Source organism: Mesoplodon bidens (assembly GCF_964165515.1).
Source record: "Mesoplodon bidens genome assembly, chromosome: 5".
NCBI classification, from domain to species: domain Eukaryota; kingdom Metazoa; phylum Chordata; class Mammalia; order Artiodactyla; family Ziphiidae; genus Mesoplodon; species Mesoplodon bidens.
In genome coordinates, this window is record NC_138161.1 from 61507801 (window position 1) to 61531068 (window position 23268).

At 36.8% G+C, this 23268-nt stretch overlaps 1 protein-coding gene across 10 annotated transcripts in view; it reads right to left on the minus strand.

Moving 5' to 3' along the window:
• ZBTB20 (zinc finger and BTB domain containing 20) overlaps positions 1-23268 on the minus strand; it is an 830948-nt gene that overhangs the window by 358465 nt on the left and 449215 nt on the right. For 9 of the 10 annotated variants that reach the window (XM_081234533.1, XM_081234531.1, XM_081234534.1 and 6 more), the window contains one exon: positions 23219-23266. The exons of the other annotated variant lie outside the window; for it this stretch is intronic. The gene's annotated coding sequence lies outside the window, so the exon portion shown is untranslated. The remainder of the gene's footprint in view (positions 1-23218; positions 23267-23268) is intronic. 10 annotated transcript variants of the gene reach the window in all.

Below are 23268 nucleotides of genomic sequence, written 5' to 3' on the forward strand. Positions count from 1 at the left end.
ACCCCCATCCCTAGGGGACAACTGACAATGTTTGAAGACAATTTTGATTATCACAACTGAGGGGAGCTATTGGCATCTAGTGGGTAGAGGCCAGGAATACTGCTAAACATCCTAGAGTGCACAGGACAGTACCGATCTGCCCCCAACGAATAATTTTCTGGTCCAAACTCTCAGTAGTGCTGTGTTGAGAAACCCCATCTTGATTCGATATACCAGAGACACTGGCCTTGAACCATCAGCTGCATCAACATTTAAGATACTCGGTCTATGGAATAGTCTGACAGTTGAAGGATACACCTAGAAGGAATACCACTTTGAATATATAACTGACAAATGTGGATACAGTGCTAAGGGAAGAACTGGTAAAGCAAATAATTGGTGGCTAATTATGCCAAATATAAAAAGATAATTTTACATTACTGAGTAAATCAGATTAATATTCTTCTTTAATCCCAGGGGGTCTAAAAATAAGGTTATGGACTATGCAACGTTATCCTGACACAGATATTTTGCAACGGTTTATAAAAAGCAGTAAACGTGTTTTTTTTAAAAAAGATAGCCCAAATGAGGTATGAAGAATTAGAAGTCATTTTTCTAGGTCAGATTTTTTTTCCTACAGATCAGATTTTCCATATGCATTCATTCATGCAGACCACAAACTACACTTCTAACACTCTTTCTCTCTGAAGGCAAATCAGGCTAAATCTAAGAGTTTAAGAACCATTTCTGTACAAGAGAAATTTTCAGCTAAGGGAGAATAACACAAGCTCTAAGGTAGGTGTGAAATTTATTTTTAAATTAAGCCACAACTATTCTGCAAACATTTAACTCAGAACCACACCACTGTTAAAGTTTGTTGATTCCATATGAAAGGAAGAACCAACATAAATTAAATTTGAAAATGAAGAAAATAAAATATGTGAAAATTATTTTTAATATGGCTAAAATTCAAATATGCAACATTTTATTCTTTTTACAGGTCTCACTGTCAAAGACAACATGTATATTTTTCCGATGAAGGAGGATGACTGAAATTGACATTCAGGTGAGCATCTGGACACTACCAGTATGTGACGTTGCACAAATTTACTCACATCTGGAGTTATCCTCGTGCTTTTGAATTTTATTTTGGTTAGTTTTACCAGGAGTTAAAATGTATTGAGGGCCTCAGAAAAATTGGCTTTTATTTATTCCCACTTAGAACCCCAGAAGTTGCTTCCTAGTCAGGCACTGCTTACTGATGAGGAAATCCAAGGTGAAATAACTGGCTTAGCCACAAAGAGAATGGAAGGTCATTCATTTCTGAGCTGCCAATATCTTTTCTTCTCCTTTTTCTCATTTTAACTTCTAGATTTAGCTCCAAAACATTTGCTCTTTCTCCCTTAAGGGGAAATTCTAGCATCAGAAGGTTAGTGGAGGGGAGGGTAGTGATGGGTTTAGGTTTTCATAGCAGTTCAATTCAAAACTGTTAAGTACCTCCTACCAAGAGACCACCACAAAAAACTGTTTCTAGAACAAGGCAAAGGGAGAGATTTAAGCACGGGGGAAAAAAATGGAAGGAAACAAGAAAGCTCTGGCACTGTGAAAGATTCAGAAAAAAAAAAAATTCTGATCTCTGCTCTCAAGATGCTTACAATCTTATTCTAGAGGGAAAAAAAAGAATTCCACTTTAAATAACTGAATAACAAAAAGAAACAGTACAGTTAAGTGTAACAATGGGTGGTAGAAGCAAAATGCTGTGGGGAAGCCATGTCTCTTACCTCTTTTCCAACTCAGAGAAAAGAGACAGTGGGTCAAATTCAAGCTACTCTAGTTTTTGATATTAGTTTCATAATACAGCTATAATCCCATTACAGAGAACTTCAAGGAACTGTTGACATTTTTTTTTCCTGTCCTGTAGTTTATCGTCTCAAGTATTGCTGGAAATACCAGGCTACATGCAGAGATGTTTGCACTAATGGTATTTGTTGACCTGCATTAAGTTAGGGTCAACCTGAATAAACAGAGATGCATACTACAGGGAACCAGTTAATCAGATTGTTTGTAGTTAGGCTTGCATTATTTTTACAATACTTCATTACTTTTAACCTAAAGACTAGACATTATCCTCAAATAATCTTGTTATTATATGAAACAGTAACATTTATTAAGAATGCCTCTGGAAAGCCCCAAATGGGGATATGCAGAGGAGGATTTATTATGAATTTAATGGAACTTAAACTTCAGGGCCCCTCACTTGCACAGCCCCTCCCAAGACCCTGTACTTAATTTGTAATCATAATTCTGTATTCTTTTCCTTAAAGAGGGTCCCCCTTGGGCTTCCCTGGTGGTGCAGTGGTTGAGAGTCCGCCTGCCGATGCAAGGGACACGGGTTCGTGCCCCGGTCCGGGAGGATCCCACATGCCGCGGAGCGGCTGGTTCCGTGAGCCAAGGCCGCTGGGCCTGCGCGTCCGGAGCCTGTGCTCTGCAACGGGAGAGGCCACAACAGTGCGAGGCCCGGGTACCGCAAAAAAGAAAAAAAAAAAAGAGGGTCCCCCAAATAGTTTAAGCGTCTGGCAAAATCTTCATCCACCTTGGGTAGAAAATAATCTTGAAGGAATCAAACCTGACTATCCTGAAAGGCCAAGTCAGAGAAGGATACAAAATGTACTTTTACAAGCATATATAAATTACATTTCCAAATGTATCCCTCCTATCGTTGCTGCCTTCCACCCCCCGCAAAGGATAGATGCCATCTTACCCACTGTTACAAGGTTTCTAGACTCTTTTAATTAGCAATAATCGAGCCTCAGATAAACCTCATTGGCTACGATACTGCCACTGCACAAAGCTCTAGACTCTTTTAAATAAAATCTGTCTGTTCAGTGACTGGGAATAATCAGTGTTTAAAATAAAAGATGAAAAATTCAGAGACAGAAGATGATTTCTAAGAGTAAAAAGGGAGACACAAAATTTTTTACATAAATAGTAATAATTATTATTCATAGCTAAGGGATACATGCATTTGAGAAAAGGAAGGACTTGGAAATTCTCTCAGTACAATTTACAGTAGCACCTATGAAAAGTATGGTGAGTTTAGGCAGAGTGTGGGAATTTTTACCACGAGTAACACCACGTGTCTGTTTTTCTGGTTTCTGAAAACCTCAAATAAATTCCACAAGCACCTCTAAACCCCACCATGGAATTCTGACACTTCTGAGTAAGAAGTTCAGAGGCAAATAAAAACTTTGGATGCACTATGTCTGTCTACAGTTTTTCCTATAATGCCTTGTCCTGCTTTTTAAAGAAAACTGAATAAAAATTAATTCAAAAAATGAATGAAATTATCCCAAATGGAATACTGAATTGAAAAATAGTAGTTAAATTGTTCATAACCATTTTGTTACATTTTTTTCCTCTCTCTCTTAGAAATGGAGTAAGAATGTTTCAAATAAAAAATGTAAAACCCATCCCATTCCATAAAGGGCCCACTCACGTAAACAGGAAGCTGATTAAAAGCGCTTTTCTTCATTTCCTGGCAAAGCCCCCTTTTTATTTTGGTGGCAGCACCTATTAAGTAGAGGACTCTTTTTGGGGGCAGAGTGAAAAATTAAACATTACAATCCATCAGGCACCCGCTGGATTAGAGTTAGTTGAGCGACTCCTTGACAAAAGTGAACAAGGTAGCTCTGAAATCAAGGAACAGGCTTTGGTCCAGCCCTGCGCTATAGATGATGGGTTTCTCTGTCCAGGCATCACAAATCAGCTCGGAGTTCCAAAAAGAGCCAGGAGACGCCAGTTCATAATAGTGCAAAATGTTTCACATGCACATTGAACTATTCTCTCATTTCCTTTACATTTAAATACTGTTTTGTTTCTTTCTTTGCTTTCCCTTTCTGGGAAGCATTGTAGCATAATGGAAAGAGTATGGGTTTTGGAATTTGAAATCTTGGTTTCTAGTCCCTGCCCTGCCAAATACTGTGACATCTTGCCTTCCTGAGCCATCATTTTCTGATCTGTAGAATGGGGACTAACAATTCTTCCTTAATCAGCTCAAATTTTTCGAAGCATAGGTAAGCATCACCTGTCTCAAAAATCAACTGAGGTGAAAATACAAATTTCAGGGCCCCTTTCTGATTTTCTGTAAGTCAGAAAGCCTTGGAATCTGCATTTGAAGCTTGCTTCCCAAATAATTTTTGTACACACTAAAGTTTTAGGACCACAGTAGGTTCTTATTAGTCATCCATTTTATACACATCAGTGTATACATGTCAATCCCAATCTCCCAATTCATCCCACCACTACCCACACCTCCCACCACTTTCCCCCCTTGTTGTCCATACTTTTGTTCTCTACATCTGTGTCTCTATTTCTGTCCTGCAAATGGGCTCATCTGTACCATTTTTCTATGTTCCACATATAATAATAATAACCTGCTGTATAAAAAAATAAAATATAATTCAAAATAAATAAATAAATAAAGTTTTAGGACCACACATCCTAACTTGTTTGAGTCAGAATTAAATTAAATCATGTAGGTGAAATTTATTTCAATCTGTTAACTGCAAATCAAGATGTGTATGCTTAGATGTTCTCATTAGTGATATTTTCCAGAGTAGCTTAAAGAACCAAAGGAAGGACACAGGACCATTTTCCCAAAGACCTTGCTTTGAGCCATTCCTGCCATGCCAACAGCTTTACCTTCAGTTAGGCAGGTTGGTGGGTTGGTGGGGAGAATAGAGCTGAGAGCTGTGACACAGGCGAGACTTCTGTAGAATTTCATTTATGTGACTGTACCTACCCCACAGGGTGATATAAGGATTAATTCCTATTTGGTAATTTACTGTGTGTAAAATGCCTTGAGCCCCTTGGAGGAAAGTGCTATATAAATGTAAAATAATAATTATAATAATAATAACCTCAACTATTTAACTGATCAGTGAATTAGCTAGAAGATTTAGGCTGCCAAGGGACAAGGCTGAAACCATTATAAGTAGGAACATTTTACATCATCATATCTCATAACTGTTATCACAGAAAGGGGAAACAAAGGGTGAAAATTAAGATAAATCCATGTTCTCCACTGATTTAAATGAGAGAGGATCACTAGTAATGGTTCATGAAAGCCAGGAAATGCAAAAATGACAGCTGCATTGTAATTCTAACTCAGGCACACATCCTGAGATTTTATACACTTTGGTCTTTTATTTGTATAGAAAATATCTCATCAGTGCAACATCTAAAATTAGCATTATTAATGCACTTGATTATGCTTTTGCTCAGTTGGAATATGTTCATAATTCACCCCTATTGGTAGATAATGGTTTTCCTATATGAAAGGTATTGATGTTATTCTACGAAGTTCCAGGTAATATTTGAATCAGTTGTTTACAAACAACTTGATTCCTGTGTATCTTCCTAAGAAAACTAGGGATTTTAGGAAACTAAAATATATCAGAGATAACTTTTCTTCCCAGGAATAAAATATTTTGGTGCATAAACTTGCATGAGTTCAACTGCCCTCAGTTCTTACATTATTTGTTTTATTTATTTGATTCGCTTTGTGCAGACCCTTCCACTAAAAAGCTCAAGGGGCTGAACCCAGAACTTTCATATACTGAACGTGAATCACTTCTTAAACCACAAGAAGCAAAAGAAAAGGCTATAGAAATCTTAATGGGCAAGCTTCAGATGCTCAAAAGCAATTGTTTAGTTACTCTACTTAGTTATGCATCGTTCAAAACACTTTCTAAATCAGGCAAGAAAGGTTCTTTTGTGAAGAACAGGCTTTGGGGCCTTGGACAAGTTTTAAGTTGTTTTATAGCTCACACACACAGTAGTTTCGATGTGTATGTAAAGAGGTACTTCCATGCGACAAAGTTTGTAGTTGAGTTCTGAAAGGGAAATGGAAAGAAACAAAGCAAGGAGAGGAATTGAGCATGTGGTACCTTGTTCTATTTTTAATCAGTAATTCCTAGCCTCAAAGATTTACACTTTTAAAAAAATCCAATACTGAGTGTGTAAAAACAGGTGTAGACTAAGGTGAATGAATACCAGAAAATAAAGTTAATCAGTATAACTTCAAATTATCTTATAAATTCTAAAATTAAGCTTTACTCTGTCTAAAGGAGGAAGAGAGAAAGACAGACAAAAATTAAAAAAAAAGACCTTGCAATGAATTTTCTTTGCCTGAAATAATAACTATTAGATATGCCTTCTGATTTATAAAAAGTCATGTGATACCTAATCCCCAACATTACAAAACATTCCAAATGTGATGTGTGGTTAAACACATCCATGCATAAACACACATGCACACACACACACACACACACATCAAAAATATCGGTGTTCTAGTATAGCCTTCTTGCTTTAAAGGGCCTCTAAAAGGGGCAGAAGAAAATGGGTATCTGATAAAATGCTTCTGCTGGGGTCACCAGCAGAAAGCAAATCCAGTCAAGTGCTGCCAATAATCATTTCTATTACAAATGTTTTTAAAATCCATCTTTTCTTTACATATACTTTTTCCTTTGGTATAGCTAATATGGTGGCCAATGTCCCGGTCTTCTAGTCACATTGGAGTTTCTTGCCCGTGCATCACAAGCTCAGCTGCACTCATCAACGTGGAAAAGCTGACAGCACTGTCTGAAAGACACAGCTTGGGATAATTGCTCCTTGTAGCTCCCCTGTCAATGAATATTACCATATTCTTCTCACGAGTAAGGTTACTGTACTTTTTTTTCTTTTTTTTTTTTGGATTTCTACACACTTAGCCACTAAGCACATCACTATTCCTTTAATGAAGTGGACTAAACATGACAGTGTGAACTGTGGCCTAACATTCTCAAGATTCTGTTTTAAAGCCTCTGTGTTCATATTTTTAAAAATAATCTTTGTCCAGAAGAAGTAAAAATGACAATAATTTTTTACTTGATATTACTGTTTTCTTAAGAAGGTTAACTGAGAAATATCAATCAATAGGCACAAAGCAAAGAAAAAGAACACATAAGGCTAGCAAACATACTCTCTTACTGAATTTCTTTCACCTAAATATACAATGGAATCCTCTGACATAATGTGTTTTCTTTCCCTATCATGTTAGGCTGAAGAATAGTTCTTGGGCAAAAGTAGAAAAACCATGCTTTAAGTCTCCTTGTGATCTACACCTTTGAAATACTAGCTGCTCTTTAAATTTTAAATGCTAGCTCATTAAGAAGGAAAAAATTTCAAAGTACTGCAGTCACTAATAACAACAGCAGCAGCAACAGTAACAGTAACGATATTAACATCAACATTTATCAAACTGTTAGATGTCCTAGGCACCACTGTAATCACAGGAATTGACTCATTAAATCTTCACAACAACTCTGCCAGGTAATACTATTATTACTCCCATTTTATGGATGAGAAAATATAGGCACAGAGAGATTAAAATTTGATGCAAGATCACATAGCCAGTAAGTAGAGGAGCCAGGATTCAAATGGAGGGAGCCAGACTCTGCCACATAATGAATGTTTGACACCATAGGGCCCAGTGCTCCTTACTTCCCCTGAAGCTCTTCCCGAAGTGGCCAGTGATCAGTGTTTACTTCCCTCCTGAACACTTACACACTGGTTGGCACCTGTGGTTAAAAGCTCAGGATCTGGAGTCATATACAAGAGATTTACCCAAGATACCAGCAGTGCTTAACTCTGCCAACATCTGTGCCTCAGTTTCCTCCTGTGTAAAACAGTAATAATAATACCAATGTCACGTAGTTGTTGTGAAGGTTAAATGCGATAAAGCACATTAGAGCTCAACGGAGGGTCAATGCTTAATAAATGTTAACTTCATTATTACTGATTTTTATCTCTTAATATATGTGATCCCTTTCCCCAATTAGACTGTATTTCTTTTCAGAGAAACTGTCAATATGAATCCTCACTGTTTTCTATTGGGCTTTCCAATTGTTTAATATATGTTGTTGAAATCTTAGATGTCCTAGGTACCACTGTAATAACATGTATTAACTCATTAACTCTTCATAACAATTCTATGGGGTAATATATTTATTTATAATATTATAAGTAATATAATATTTATACCAGTATCTAAAATTTAGTGAGCACTTACTATCTGTCAGGAACTCTGCCAAGTGCATTATGGCATTATCTCATGCAATTCTCCCCAATCCTCTGAACTCGGCACTTTCAAAATCTCCACTTTACACAGGAGGAAACTGAGGCTCACAGAGGTCACACAGCTAACTGTTCAAGAATGTGAACCTCTAACCATAGCCCTATACTACCTGCTAAAGAATGAATGTAAGGTAGGTATTCAATAAATATTTGGTCCTGATGATGAATCGACTATATTCTTAATTATTTCTGTTGCCAGAAAACTGTGCTTAAAGCAAACTAGTGTGGCCTAGCCAATATCATTCATTCATTAGTTAACTATTAAAAAGAGATTACTGTGTGCTAGGTACATGGCAAATACCGGCAATAAAAAGAAAATACTACGGATCTAAAATTTTCTCATCAAAAGCAATTAAGGATTTAATATAATTTCACTTACCATCATTTCTATGTCAACTCATAAAAAAATCAAACTTCTTCCTCCCTCCCTTTCCCTCCCTGCCCACTCTTTCTTATTCCTTCTTTTAAACCCAAGTTTCATGGTATTAAATTTATAAAGATTTTTGCCAATAAGAAGCTTATATGTCAAGGCAAGGAACCATTTTAATTATATTTACTCTTCATTTTGAGAATATTTCTTTTTCATATCTGACAAAGACTTTTGAAGTGACTAAAGAAAGGCAAAGCAACCTGATTTAAAAAAAAATTCTTTCATGTACAATCTTTTTTCTGTGATAGTCTCATAATAGCTTCGAAATTTTAAAAGAAGGTTTTAGCTGTTTTTGTTCTTTTCAAATTGGAAAAATTTGATTTTTTCTTCACATGTTTAGATAACCTTTAAAATCAACAAACAAGAAATAAGAACATATTCAATTTTAGAAATACACTCTTCATTGGTGCCTTGGCATCATCAACTAATATCAGCATCACTCTGAAAACTGTGTTTCTATTCTTTTTTTAAAAAAGAGTTTAAAAATGCACCCACAGAACTCACACAAAACCAAGCCTACTATCTTAAGGGGAGAAAAGGTTTAAGGGCAATGGGAGACCATAACTATTGCTATTAACAAACTCTCCAATCAGCTAGCAGATTTTGTCAACATTTCCTTCATCTCCACACTGAAGGTATTTCATTTTGTCTGTGAATTAAAAAAAAAATCTATTTAAGGGTTTAGGTGGATAATTCTAAAGTCAGTAGTCTTCAGTTTACTTTGCAGGATCATTATTTCTTATGTATGACTTTAAGTTGTACTGAGTTTATAATAAAAGCCTCCTGAAATTCTGTCACTAAATGGCTCAATTATGCAGAATTATTTAAAGTGTTATGCCAAAGAAGAACATTTTATACTTATCTAGAGTGCATACACATAAGAATGACCTTAGGAAGTTAGTTTAATTCATTAATTCATTAAAGGTACATTTATTGTGTATCTGCTATGTGCTAGGCATTATGATGGACAATAAAAATACAAAGAGCAATCAAATTGATCTGAAAAATAGTAGGGGCATATAGATGCTGCTGGTGAGAGAGAACAGAGATGAGCTAATAAAGTGATTATAATCATAGCTTCCATGAGCTGAGGGCCTATCACATATCGAGGGAATGTACTAGGGCTTTATATGAAGCACTTCATACCAACGCTGCAGGACAGGTATAATAATCTTCTCACAGATAAGAAACCAAATGGTTGATGGATTATAAAGGACTTTGTAATGACATACAACAAAGTTTAGATTTTATTTTATATGTAATGAGGAAACATTTTCAAGGTGAGGAATGATAGGATTGAAGTTTTGTTTTAGAAAGATAACTTTGGTGTTGCGTTCATTTTCATATACTACCACTTTCCCTGGCTAAAATGTCCACCACACAAAGATGATATTTTGGGTGGAACTGTGTGATTCTCTAACTAATCCAGAGTTTATCACCAATAGAGCCCCGTATGAATTAAGTACTACATGGTTTCTGGAAAACATAGATTGGATATCACTGTTCTTTAATTTTTAAAAAGTCACCTTTAATGATTCCCATTAATTAACCAATAGAACTCCATTCTGAGACATTCACGATCTGCTCCTGAAACTTGAACAGCCTTGTCTCCCACTAAATTCCTAATGCCCTGAAGTCTTGCCACATTAGTCTCGTCACTGTTTCTGAAAACACTAGATTCTATCATGGCTTCCCACCCCAGTTCTCCTGATGTTCCATCAACTTAGATTGCCTTATTCTTTTTTTCTATCAGGTGAAAACCTCACTCATTCTCCAACATCAGCTTTCCAAAGTTTTCCCTCTCAATCATCTTAGATCAACCACTCTTTCTGGTTTCCTTCAGCACTTTGTCTGTCTTTCTACAATAGCACCTTTTCATTCTGCTTTATATTGAAGCTATTTGTTTCTAAGTCTCCCTTCCTCTAGAATAAATTTGGTAAACAGCCTGAGAGTATTGGTCCTGAATCTTTCATCCAAGTTTTACAAACAAAAAAGGAAAAGAAGCAAAGTGTATTGTATACTTGGCCAAGTAATGATGTCCAAATGCTGCACTGCCATAACCAATGTTCAGTAACTGACTGGTGAATGAGATAGAGTCATTCATTCAGTCATTTACTCACTTTTTCATTCATTTCAACAATTCTATATGTTCATATTTAGTAGAAACTAAAGACTGCTTTATAAAAATTTTTCTGTTCATTTGAATAAAAATCTTTTACAAATCAACAGACTAAGAAAAAAATCCATTGTAATTACTACTATTGAATCAAACAATGGGACATTTGAAGAGTACATACCATGTTAGAGGCAGGAAAACTTGTGATAAATTGAGAATTGTACCAGCTCACCATTTCATATCACTACCTCCATACAGCCTATAGATATTTACTGACTGTGTCAGACTAATGTGTGAGTGCCTGTGGCACTGGCAGAAATATATGAACTACCTGCCCAGAGATACTAATAGATACATATAGATGTTAAAACAAACAAAACAATTTTATAGTACCACAAGGGAGAAAAGACTAACATTTACAAAACTGTTTATTGTCCATGAAAGACTGTAGACTCCAAACATATTATCTCATTTAAATCCTGATAAAAACACTAAGATGGCTAATGTTTACACATTTTAAATAAAAACATAACTGAGTATGAGAATCTTAATCAAATTCCCAGAGGCCACAATATTAGGAGGCTGGAGAGCCAGAATTAAAAAGCATAGAGGCCTTAGACTTTTCCATTTATATTACATTACTTCTTCTTAGGATCTACTTCTAAACCAAATAAGTTGAAATCAATGTGGATATATATTTTAATAGAAGGGTTCACAGAAGAGTGGGATTTTAATGTAGGCATCAAAATATAGAAATTAATAGGTAATATTTATTGAGAACTTACTACTGTTCTGAACATTCTGGATATATTCACTCATTTAACACTTACAGCAATTTTTTGGAGGTAACATTATTATTATTACTGTTATAACTGTGCAGTATGGAAACTGAGCCAAAGAGAAGATAATAAACTTTCCCTCAAAGTCACAAAGCTGGTAAGTGTTGTATAGACTTCCTTGTCTATAGCCCATAGAATTTAACTATCATGCTATACTGCTTTATTAGTCTGTAAGGGTATTTAATGTGATGGCTTGAATAAAGTTCCAAGCATGGGGCTATTGACACCACATTGGAAATTAGCACTTCTACATATGAATTTTGGGGGGACACAAACATTCAGTCCATAACACTAGCACTTCCCAAACTTTTTCATGTCATGGCACACATAGAAAGGGGTAATATTTGTCTTGCTTGCTTGCTGGGATAAACTGGGAGTGATTTGGAGCCTTAGAGGAGGCTTTGCTGGGCTAGATATGACTAACCCTTGGAGCTCCAGTTGCCACTAGGCCTCCCTGAGGGGATCAATAACCATTCTACAAAGTTTGGCAAACTACACACTGTACCAAACCACAAACTCTTCAGAACACAAACAGCATCAGCCATTATAATCACTGTCTCAGAGCCTCCTTTTGGATCTTTCACAATTGAGCTGATATTTTTCTAGAAAACAACATTAGTGTAGAAAGGGGTTTCCTAGGAGGGTGATCAATAATCACTGGAGAAAAGATGAGGATATTTAGAAAACTGCTGCAAGGCATAGTACAAATTCCAAATAAGTCCACTTTGGAAAAGAGCAGATCAGATAGTTGACTTTTCTTGGAGGGAATGTTTCTAAATATTTATAATTTTACAGTTCTCTGGGTGTCAGCAAGAATGTTGAGAAAGTAAATGGAAATCACCATTTCTTCCTGAAACAGATACTTTTTTTTTTCTGGACAGATCCAGTAATCATCAATAGTTTAATCTTCCTAGAATAAAAGTTGAAGAAATTTCCTAAAAGTGGGGAAGAAAATCTTTTTTTTTCCTCAGAGGAGTACAGCTAACATGCAACATCAGGTGTTTTTGTACTCACATGGGGCCAAAATAAACTATGTGGGAAATTAAGATCCCTTTTCCTGAAGTGTCCTTCTTCTTCAGTCCAGAGTGGGACATTGGTTAAAAAGAAGGAGGCTTGTGGTGTTAGGGTGATCATCTTGGTCACCGCACCCTGGATATAACTTTAAAATTTCATGTCTTGGACACTGAGATGCAGGAAGAGAGTTTTGAACTTTCTATCTCATTGTTATTTGTGTTCTGGTGCTTCATTAATCTCTCTTACAGAACGTAGACTCTTCCCTGGTGCCAATTATAGATATAGAGGATCTTACATTTCTATCTAGAAAACAGCTATCAACAGGACATCACCATGTCTCATCTCAGACTAGACTCACATAATCACAGCAATAAATACCCCAAAACAAGAGTCATTAAAAAGTCTGTTGAATTTGATCAGATACTTCAGTATCTGCCACTATTCCTACAGTATGACTCTGAAGTACTCAACTATATTTTCCCCACCTTGATGTACAGGAAAGATGATATTTAGATTCTAACACATTCTTATGGATTTACCTAGGGTTATTTGCAATTTCTAGAGTACAAACTAAAACATAACCCATTTTTCTCCCACTTAATAAAGCATATTAGAAGACACAGGTGTATAACTTTATTATAGGGACAGTCTTGTGTTTGTTTTGATTTTTAAAAGAATAAGTCACATACTTCAGAAATTTATTAATAGCAACAAATTTGTTGTAACATATCTCACATGATTGAAACACACCAGTATTTCTTATTACTGGAAATAAAAATCCCTGTGCAGATTATGTATCTGATCCAACAAACATTAATTGAGTACCTACTATGTGTCAGGGCAGTGCTAGATATAGGAGACCACAGATGAATAAACAATGTTTCTCCCTCCAAATGTTACAGTCTATTGATGTGAGCAACCGGGCTTCTATCTAGCTTTGGGAACGGGGCTATGAATGGGCAATAGCTCATTGTGGGTAGTAGACAGCAGAGAAGCAGATGCTGTGAACTGACTGATTAAAACAAACAAGAAGTCTTCTGACTACCTGAATCATTTTGGGTTCCATCCAAAGAAGAGACTGAGACAGGGACTTGGTGCAGATAGTAATTGGGAAGGAGACCTCAGAAGGCAGTAGTGAAGGAGTGATAAGAGTGAGTCAGGGAGGAGGACTGGCAATAATAAGGATATGTCAAACAGGCCAACAGCAGTACAATTCCACAGAATCTCTGAGATACATATATAATGCCTCCAGTGGTGTCCATATGAAGGAAATGGAGGCTGGATCATTTCTTTTCCAGCCCTGTTCCTCCTTTGGTTGGCAGTTGCCCCCGCAGGGAATTAGCTGCCATTCTAGTTCCCCAATCCAGTGTAGATTTATTGAGCTCTTCCAGCATTGGAAAAGGCCCTGGGGCAGAACATGGAAGACCACCACAGGGGCCGAGTCTGGGATAACACTGAACTGCTTCAGTGTGGCTGGAATTACAGGTGAGCTGAGGGATATGTCCCACATACCGGCTAAAGCAGACTATAAAGACGTCTGGGGGTGGAGCATAGACACTGAGCAATCTGATCTAGCACAACCTGATCTAAAGGATGGTCTGGCGAAAGGTTAGACTGACATCTTTTTAGTAAATTATATTCCACGTAAAGTGTCTCTGACTCCTGCAAGAAGTCAAACTTTGGGATAGTAAATCCTGACACTGCCCAGCTTAGAAACAGAAAAATGATGATTTGCTAATCGGCTTACCTGATTCTCTGGATATGATGTCAAGATGAGACTCTTAGCAGTTCTTATGAAAATCCTGACACTCATTCACCAACTACCCTCCAGGAGTTGATATATGTCGATCTCCCTGTGTTTCAGGAGAGAAAACTTTGAAATGCTTTAGGGAGCTTTTCCAAAAATGGTGATGCATTTTTGCATCACTTTGTCATGACTGGTCCTACTGAAAATTTCCTGACATTCTGAATTCATGGCAATGTTATCTGTGCTGTTGTAGTTGGTTTGCATTTGTTGTTGTTGTTGTTCTGTATTAAAATAGAGGAGAAATAAGAAAAGGTGACGGGTTGCATCTAAATGTATTAAGCTTGAAGGCTTTCAACATAAATGAGAAGATTTATAGAAAATTATTAAGACCTTTAAGCTTCTATAAACATTTCATCATTGCTGACAATATCTACTTTTGTTAACTCTGCCCAAGCAGTTCCTGTGTTGCTGTAAGGCTGAAATGAGTTTATTTTGCAATTTAGCAAGCAGCATAGGAGCTTTCTGGAGAATTTTGGTTTGGGGGCCCAGATCATAAGGTTAAACAATAGATATTTTATGGTTACAGGAGAAGAATTTATAGGCCCTTCATTCTTCTATTATAATGTATCACGGATATGACTGTATTCCTAATCTCTAGAAAATGTGGTGGACGGGTACATTATGGACTCTTATATGAACATATGTAGCGTCCCTTTGACCACAAGTGGGCAAGTCTTTAAAAAAGTTCTGGGAGAAATAAAAGAGCCCCAGGGACCATTTAGGCTCTGTCGGTGAGTTCCATTCTGAGACATCAAATCCAGTTGCACAGAAACCAAATGTCAATATTTACAAAGCTCTTTCCATCTCATATCCACTTCCTTTTCATTTTATGCTTTTTCTTCCCCTTTTCTTTCTTCCCTTTTCCTTGATCCTCTTCTTCACTCTTTATTCCATTTGCTCTTGTTTTCCCCAGGCCCAGTAGTCAGTCCACAGTCTGTGAATCCTGAAAGAGGCTTCAGTGATGGAAAAGAAAAGGCCCCAAACAAAGCCATCGACGTCTAAGACAGGGAGCTCTGGAGGGTGATGGATGGTGATTGGGGCCAAGCCTGAGGATGAGAGTGCTCAGGGCTCTGAGGCTCTTAACCCAGCCAGCAAGCCATTAGGCTTCTGCAGGCCTGATGGCTGTATCAAGCCCCGTGATTTCAAAACTCTTCTGCACTGACAAGGACTTGCTAATTTCAAACTTTCTAACCAATTACAATCACAAGGAACTGTGGACAATGATCAGTGAGCAAAGTGAAAGTGCTGGGGTGGAGGGGCCCTCATAGGTTTCACTCTGCTGGTAACATGCAGCTGGGACTCTGCTCAGTGAGTAAGTAAAAACACAGTACAAAATACAAACGTGCTCAGTGGGTCCCTCTGGCTGTCTTGTTCCCAGTAGTGGGGTATGTAGGAAACTTGTCCTGCATTTAGCCCATTAATTTCTGATGGTGTTAATTAAAAACTTTTGATGCTGATTTGAATGGAAAATACCTCAGTGTTTTCTTTATTGAAACACCAAGTTCCAAGTCTTAGACTATTAGGTTAAGCTCTGTCATCAGTGAGACCAACATAAATGCTTTTCATACCATCTGCTTTGACTAATAGTAATAATAATAATAATAATGATAATAATAATAATGAAAAAGAAGAGAAACTTTATATTGAAACCCCCTTATTTTAACCTGTTTTTTTTTAAAGGACTAAACTGAAAATCTGGGTCCCTGAATGTAGAACATATGATTCAAAAAAATCTTTTTTCAAATCCTTATAGAACATTCAAATCACCCAATGTTCCAGGACCTGAATTTTTTATATTTTCAAATGGGGAAAGCTGCTTAAAATAAGTGAATCAGCTGCTAAGTGATTTCTCTCTGTCTCTTCCCCTACTCTCCCTTTCAAAACGCTGAAAAAATGCTTAAAATGGTATATGAAATTGATATGTGCTGCTTAAGAAGCTTAATATAATTACTGAGGATGCAGAGTTCCTATTTAAAAACAAGATAGGTGAGGGCAATAGAAACTGAGTTGTGAGTATTCATCCCTTATGAGGTGTGGGGAATGCTTCCAAATGTTTAATCCACTGAGCAAGGTAAGGGGTGCACAATAGTTATTCACAGATTTCTCTGTCCTCCTGGAAACCTAGAGATACCTGGGAAATCCAGAGAGCAATGCAAGGGGATAGTGTGACAGATGTTGTGCAAGAAGCGAGCAAATAAAGAGTCCATCTCTGCAATCCAACACTTTTGTGAAGTACTAAGCACACCACCAAAACATCCTGATTGGTTTCTAAGACTCTTCTCCAATTTTATTTTTTAATCATATTTCCTCTTACACAAGGGCCTGAAGCTTTGGAGGTCTAGTCTGAGAGGCCCCATGAATGTCCTCTCACAGATGACAGCTTTTCTTTTTCTCTTTTGTGTTTTCATATACCTAACTATCATTTTCCATCTCCTAACCTGTTTATTCACACTGTTTGCAATATTATCTGAATCCTTAAAAGACCACAAGACTTTCTTTTTTTACTCTGAAGGTCTTCATCACTCTTGTTCTTATTTTGATCTACAGATCTCTAAAGAGGATGAAGTTCTCCATAAAGGCTAAGCACTTTGGCAGATCTCCTTTCCTTCCCTCCCTAACCACAGGCTGCATTGACCTCACCCTCTTGGAAAAGTTTGCAGAATTGGCCTCCCAGCCTGATGGGACATGATAATGATCCTTCAACAACAACAAAGACGACAATGACAACAATAACAGAAAACACTCACTGTAAAGCATGAAGCAGGTGAGGGGAATATGTAGGGCAATAGAACTAAAACTCTAAAAGAGAAATAGGCCTGAGCGAACCACAACATGAACCTATTTGTTCACAAAATTTATGATGTTGCCCCCAGAGAAAATTGATAGGTGATATTGTCTATAAAGAACTAGTAAATGTAAATTAATAGATACGTAGCAAATGAGTGCATTTAATGATGATTTCCAGCTGAAATTATTTTATTTTTCCTAGAGACCAAGTTTTCATTAAACTTAATCCTTACTCTCTTCCCTCTCCAGCAGCAGAAACATCTGGTCAGTTTTAGATTCCCCTTGGATTTCCAACTTCAAAGGGAATTATAAAGAATAACAAATTCATGTACCGGCACCAAAAAAAAATTAGAGCAGCAGGAGAGAATGGTAAAATTGTCCTTATTTGACTGCTAGTGACAGGCGCCACAGGCAGAGCTACGAGGAAAGACAAAGGCAAGATCACCAGTTGACAACCCGAGTTCCTGGAAAGGACTGAATCTTTGGCTAGATACAAATATGCACAGGGCCCTTACAAACTATAAGGAGCTTTCTCCTTGCTTACATGAAAAATAAATAAATAAAGTATAAGGAGTAAGAAGGTAAAGAAAAAAAAAAGAAATGGGTTCACATGTACCTGTCACATAGCGAGCATTAACAAAGTTTGTTGAAAGGGTGATCTGGAAAGAATCTTAAAGATTCACTTAACATATGGGTTTTTTATTTAATTTGCAGAAAATGGTGTGAGTTCTGATTCTACAAAGGGCTGGATAAGCCATCCCAGAAATAACTCAGGCTCCTAAGAATCTACTAGACCTATCATGTCCTCATAGAAGAGTAGACCTCCAAGTCTCAAACGTAGTCTGTTTCTTCCTTGCTCTGGATCCTTATCAAAGGATGGCTGGAATTCAAAGTCCTACCAGAGTGGAGGAATAGAGTTTGAATGAACTATTGATATGTGTAGCTGTGCCAAAGTTGTGCTTGACATCACTTTATAGAACTGGATTTACCTTTCTCCTTTGTCATTTTCCTACCAAAACTGAAACACAGTTCTTAGAGTGCAGGTCTTGATGTAATCAAACGTTAGAAAATGAGAACAGTTAAAGAAAGTACAATTTTGTCATTGTAATTACCTCTTACAAATAGACTTTCCTCTTTCCTGTTTTATGTGCAATGTGTGCAGCAACAAAAATAAAAATACAGGTATGATTAGCCAATCAACTTGTTCGTGGACAAAGAGAGAGAAAGAGTTAAGGGTTAAAATGTCTTTAAATAAGTAATTATAAAGGTCTTTAAACTTAGCATTCAGAGGTTACAGATCCTCACACCACAACTACATTAGGTTGATTCGCAGAATGGCCATCAGAAACTTAGAAAGCAAATTGCTTTTGATAAAAAAAGTATACATCAATGGCACCTTAAGAATATTTTATAGAGTAGGATAGAACAAATAAAACCAATTTTCTATGGAGCCCAGCACGGTTTGCTAATGCATCAGTCCCCCCCCAAAGCAGACCATCTCCAAAGGAAATTCTTTATATCACAGGCTTTGAGTAATCGCTAGTGAAGGGTGAAAAAACGGAGACTTCTCAGCATTTCCAATGTAAAAGGACTGAGCTGGCTACAAAATCATCTCCTTGAATATCTTTGCCTTGAGTGGAGTTTTCATCCTTCTCTCACCACTCCAGGTAAAGCAGAATCGCCAAAGTTATCTCAGTAAAAGAATGCCGTAATTCCCATCCTTATGTTAATTGTGCATGATGGTGTGTTACGTGTCTAATAAAGTTTATCCAGAAAATATGCCAACTTCTTGAAACATAGGTCTGATGACATGAACAAAACGTTTTTTTTTTTCTTTTGTAACTATCTGTATTTAAGTCTAAAATGAAAGTCCTGGCTTGATGGGGGATTTTCAAAGGATTTCCTGCCCTATCTAAGCAGAATCATCCAACCATGATTATGAACTAAACTAGAGGGAAGGAGGTAGAGGATATGGAATACTACTTTATTCCAAGAAGTGCTGTTTTATAGCAAATGTAACAGTTGAACAAACACCAGAGCCAAAGGCCAAGCATAAGAAAATGCCACACATATACACCAAGAAGTGAACACGATCATTAATCATAGTAGTAGTAGTAGTAGTAATAATAATAATAACAATAATAATAATAGCTGTTGTTGTGATGAGACATTTAAGGTTCACTTGGGCATAATCAATAATACTTTAGTTAGAAAGAACTATTGGTAAACTTACTCTTCTCTATAAAAGTCACTTTATATTCTAGGTTTATATGACATGAGCCACATAATCCAACACCACATGTAAGAAGAGGATGCAGGAAAAAGTGAAGACTTACACCTTTATTTCAGTTGTTGTGTTGTCAGCATCAATCTTAAAATAATGATGAGAAGGTTAACTGTTTTAAAATATGGGTATTATGGGTTATGGTAAAATATCCTTGCAGCTTTAAAATAGTATAGTAGCTAGCTCTTACCTATCTTTACTTGGAATGCCTGCTTCAATGCCAAGCTGTCAGATACATTCCTGACCTTTTGAGGACATTTTAACGATGGCAATGCCAGGCCAGGATAAAGAGAAATAGAAATGATCAGAAGACTGAGGGGAAAAAGAAATGAGATGGAAAGAAAAAAATAGTTTGTACTGTTTACACCATCCAGTCTGGCAATTTTTACAGATGCTTTCTGTTTGCTTGGGATAGTTTATTGCTTATGTTATTTCTTTTCTTTCTTTCTTTTCCATGTGCTTTCCTCCACCAACTTTGTTTGAAAATATTTTGTATGTGTCCATACTGTAAACTCTCATATTTTTCTAGAAATTTAGTGCAGTGGGGAAGCTCTTTTTTTTTTCCTTCCCCAAGGGTTAGGCACATCAATATTCTAGCTACTCACTTTCGAGGCCAATGGAAAATGTGCTCTTAAGATTAAATAGACGTGAGTAACACATAAATCCAGTTTATACTGATGCAGGACGTTACGCAGTTACTCACATCCTGAATCTCTGACGAGTGGAACACACCTGTTGGAACAGTCACTGACCTGCAGGTCAAAGACAGCCAGGAAGGATAAAACCTTCACTACTGGTCTTCTGCAGACAACCTACTTGCATGAAGCATTCCTCCTTGTGGCTCTGGGTATAAATGAGGTGGTCTAGCCATGGGAAACTGACTCACAGAAGGTTCTTTATATAGTCTCAGGATAAACTGCGTAACACACACAGGCACACAGGCAGTGAGTGCCCTTTGTTCTGCAAGGCACCATCTCCCTCCACGCCCACTTCCCCAAACAGTGCTTTTCTGAAAAATTATTCAGACTATTAATGGATAATTCCTCCCTTTTCAGACTTCCTAAGTACCTCCTTAAGAAGAAACCTTCCGTTTCTGCCAATAAATCTTAAAAAACTATAAACATTTAAATCCAGTGTTACATTTGGTTTAAGTATTTTCACCATATTTATCTAGGATGGGTTGGCTGCAGCCATGCTGGACTTCTGAGTAGTTAGAAGGCTATGTTTTCCTTTCACCTCAAATATGGAATTGTATATAACACAGCATATATCCAATAATGAGTATAATTAATGCTGCATCAATCTGGCATGGAAATTATCATCCTAAGTTTGAGTCAAGTAAAAAAAAATACCAAAAAAAAAAAAAATTCATCCAAGAAACCTAGCCAAATCTGTAAAATGTCTCTCTAGTCAACCAAATTGTCCTTTGGCTTACAGATGTGCCTAAGAATGTTATGAAACACACTGATGAGATTTTATGATCAATTGTTACATTTTAGAAAATGTGATGACAGCACACTCAGAAGAAAACTACTCCTTTACACAATGATTAGAACTATTCATCTGAATGTTTTTAACATTAAAATGTAAAAAGTTCTGATGGGCCTGAAATATTGATGGACTAAAATGCTATAATGACTGGGGTTTGTTTCAGAATAACATGGTGGTAGCACGGGAAAACAATAGACCATGAGTTAATCACTGTGCAAGCTGGGTTATGGGTACCTGGGGGTTCATTGTAGTGATCTGCCTACATTCATGTATTTTAAATTTTTCATAATAAAAATTTTTAAAATTTATACTGATTTGAACTTTCATTCATTTACTCATTATTTACTGACTGATTCATTTACTTTTTATATGTAAGATTATGGAAACAAAAAGTTAAAAAAAATACTCTTCTTGGACATTTAGGTTAAGTAAGCTATTCCTCTTCAGAAATAGTATATATTTATTTAAAATGATGTTTATAAGGACTATGTAATTAAATGTAGAATTCTGAGGTTAAATTTTGAAAGCAGGACATAAAATTATATGGAAAGCATGATTACAGCATGTTTTAAAAAATATATCCTCAGGGGAAAATGAGCGTAAAGAAATATATCAAATGGTTATTAATGGTTGGATTTAAATTACAGAAATAATTACTTTAATTTTTCTTCATTTTACTCCAATGTGTTTTTCCAAATTATTTTTAATAAGCATGTATCATTTTTAAATGAAAATAAATATTTATTAATTAGTGGATAAGATGTGCTCTCCTTTCCCAAGGAGCTTTTTATTTACTAAAACAGAGAAACTACAAACACACAGCATTGCCCTGATAGTTTAAATCTTCATACCTAGAAGTGAAATACACCCACAGGAAAAGAAATGTCAATACAGATTTTATCTGATTGTAGAAACATAAAGAGCTTTCTGTGTGTTGGATAGAAATAGGGGAGGAACTGGCTTCTTTGCAAGCCAGAAAGAGTGTGAAATTCAGGCCATTTTGTGATGAGATCATTTCGCAATGAATGCAGGGAATGACAAATAAAAATTACCAAATGAGCCTGTCCCTTGAGTTCTTAACATTCTCACTCTTTCTTTTGGGGCAGTATAACGAGTAAAGCTTGGGAGTGGGAGTAGTGAGTTACAATCTAAAGGCTTGTGCCCTTTGCTGGCAAGATGGGTACATTCAGAAAGACAGATAGACGTACAACAGAATTAGAAGCAAAAATACAGTAGACAACTGTGGATTATGTGTAATGGATATGAAAAGTCTCTGCTAGAAAGCTATCTTTATTACCCCAAGAGATTACTTTCCTCATTTTATGCAAATTCATATAAAGTGAAGTCAAGAGTTTAGCTGCTAAAAGTTTGGATGAATACGATGCTCATGACTAAATAGGCCTGGCTAGAGCAAGGGAGAATATATTCAGATGCCAGGTAAGTCACCCCTTTACTCCTCCCCTCTCTGGTATATCTGCCAGTGCATTTCTATGCAGGCCAATCTCTAGCAAACTCAACTCTTTCAAGCTCCGACTTGATGATGTTCTACCAATATACCCTCAGTCCTGACCTGCACTCTCCTCCCAGTCACTGAACTCTCAAGAATTCTAGAAACTTTGAATTTTGAAACTTTACCAATTCTCACTAAAAGACTCATAGACCTCAAAGTTTCAAACCTAGGCTAGCTTGAAGCCCTGGTGTTGGTCCTCTTACTTAATTGGTAATGTTGGTGGTAGTGGTGAGGGTTGTCCACGTCCCCTTTGTTTGTGCATACACACAAGAGCAGTCATGTCTGATTTTAAGACTGATCCACATGAAGTAAATGCACCTCAAATGTGTAGCGTATCATCGAATAATAACATGTAGTTCAAAGCATCACAGAATATGTTTGGAGGGTTTTGTTTGCATAATGCCAAAACATCCAGTGTTCCACATGGAAACATCAGTGCCCAACTTCACCAAATCACCTTCTCTGTCCACTCAGGTGTCCTCTGAATACTTCTACCCCAGGGTAGCAAAATCACTGTAAACCATTTGTTGAACTCTGTGACAACAGGTTCTCAAGATCATGTTTCTTATCATTCTAAATGATGGTATTTCAAATGAACAGATAGGATATGAAATAGGTACCCTTCACCAATGTCAAAATACGTTCTGTTCAAATTTAGTACTTGAGGTGGTGGACTCACCACAGCTTTAGGTTTAAGTCTTTCTGAGGTTGGGAGAAATATACTTGGCTTCTTTGTACCTCAGTATTTTGGACTGCCATTTAGAGATGATGAAAGTTGCTTACCAGATGGCAACGTCACGAGGAAAATCCAGTTAGTGATGGTGAAACATTCT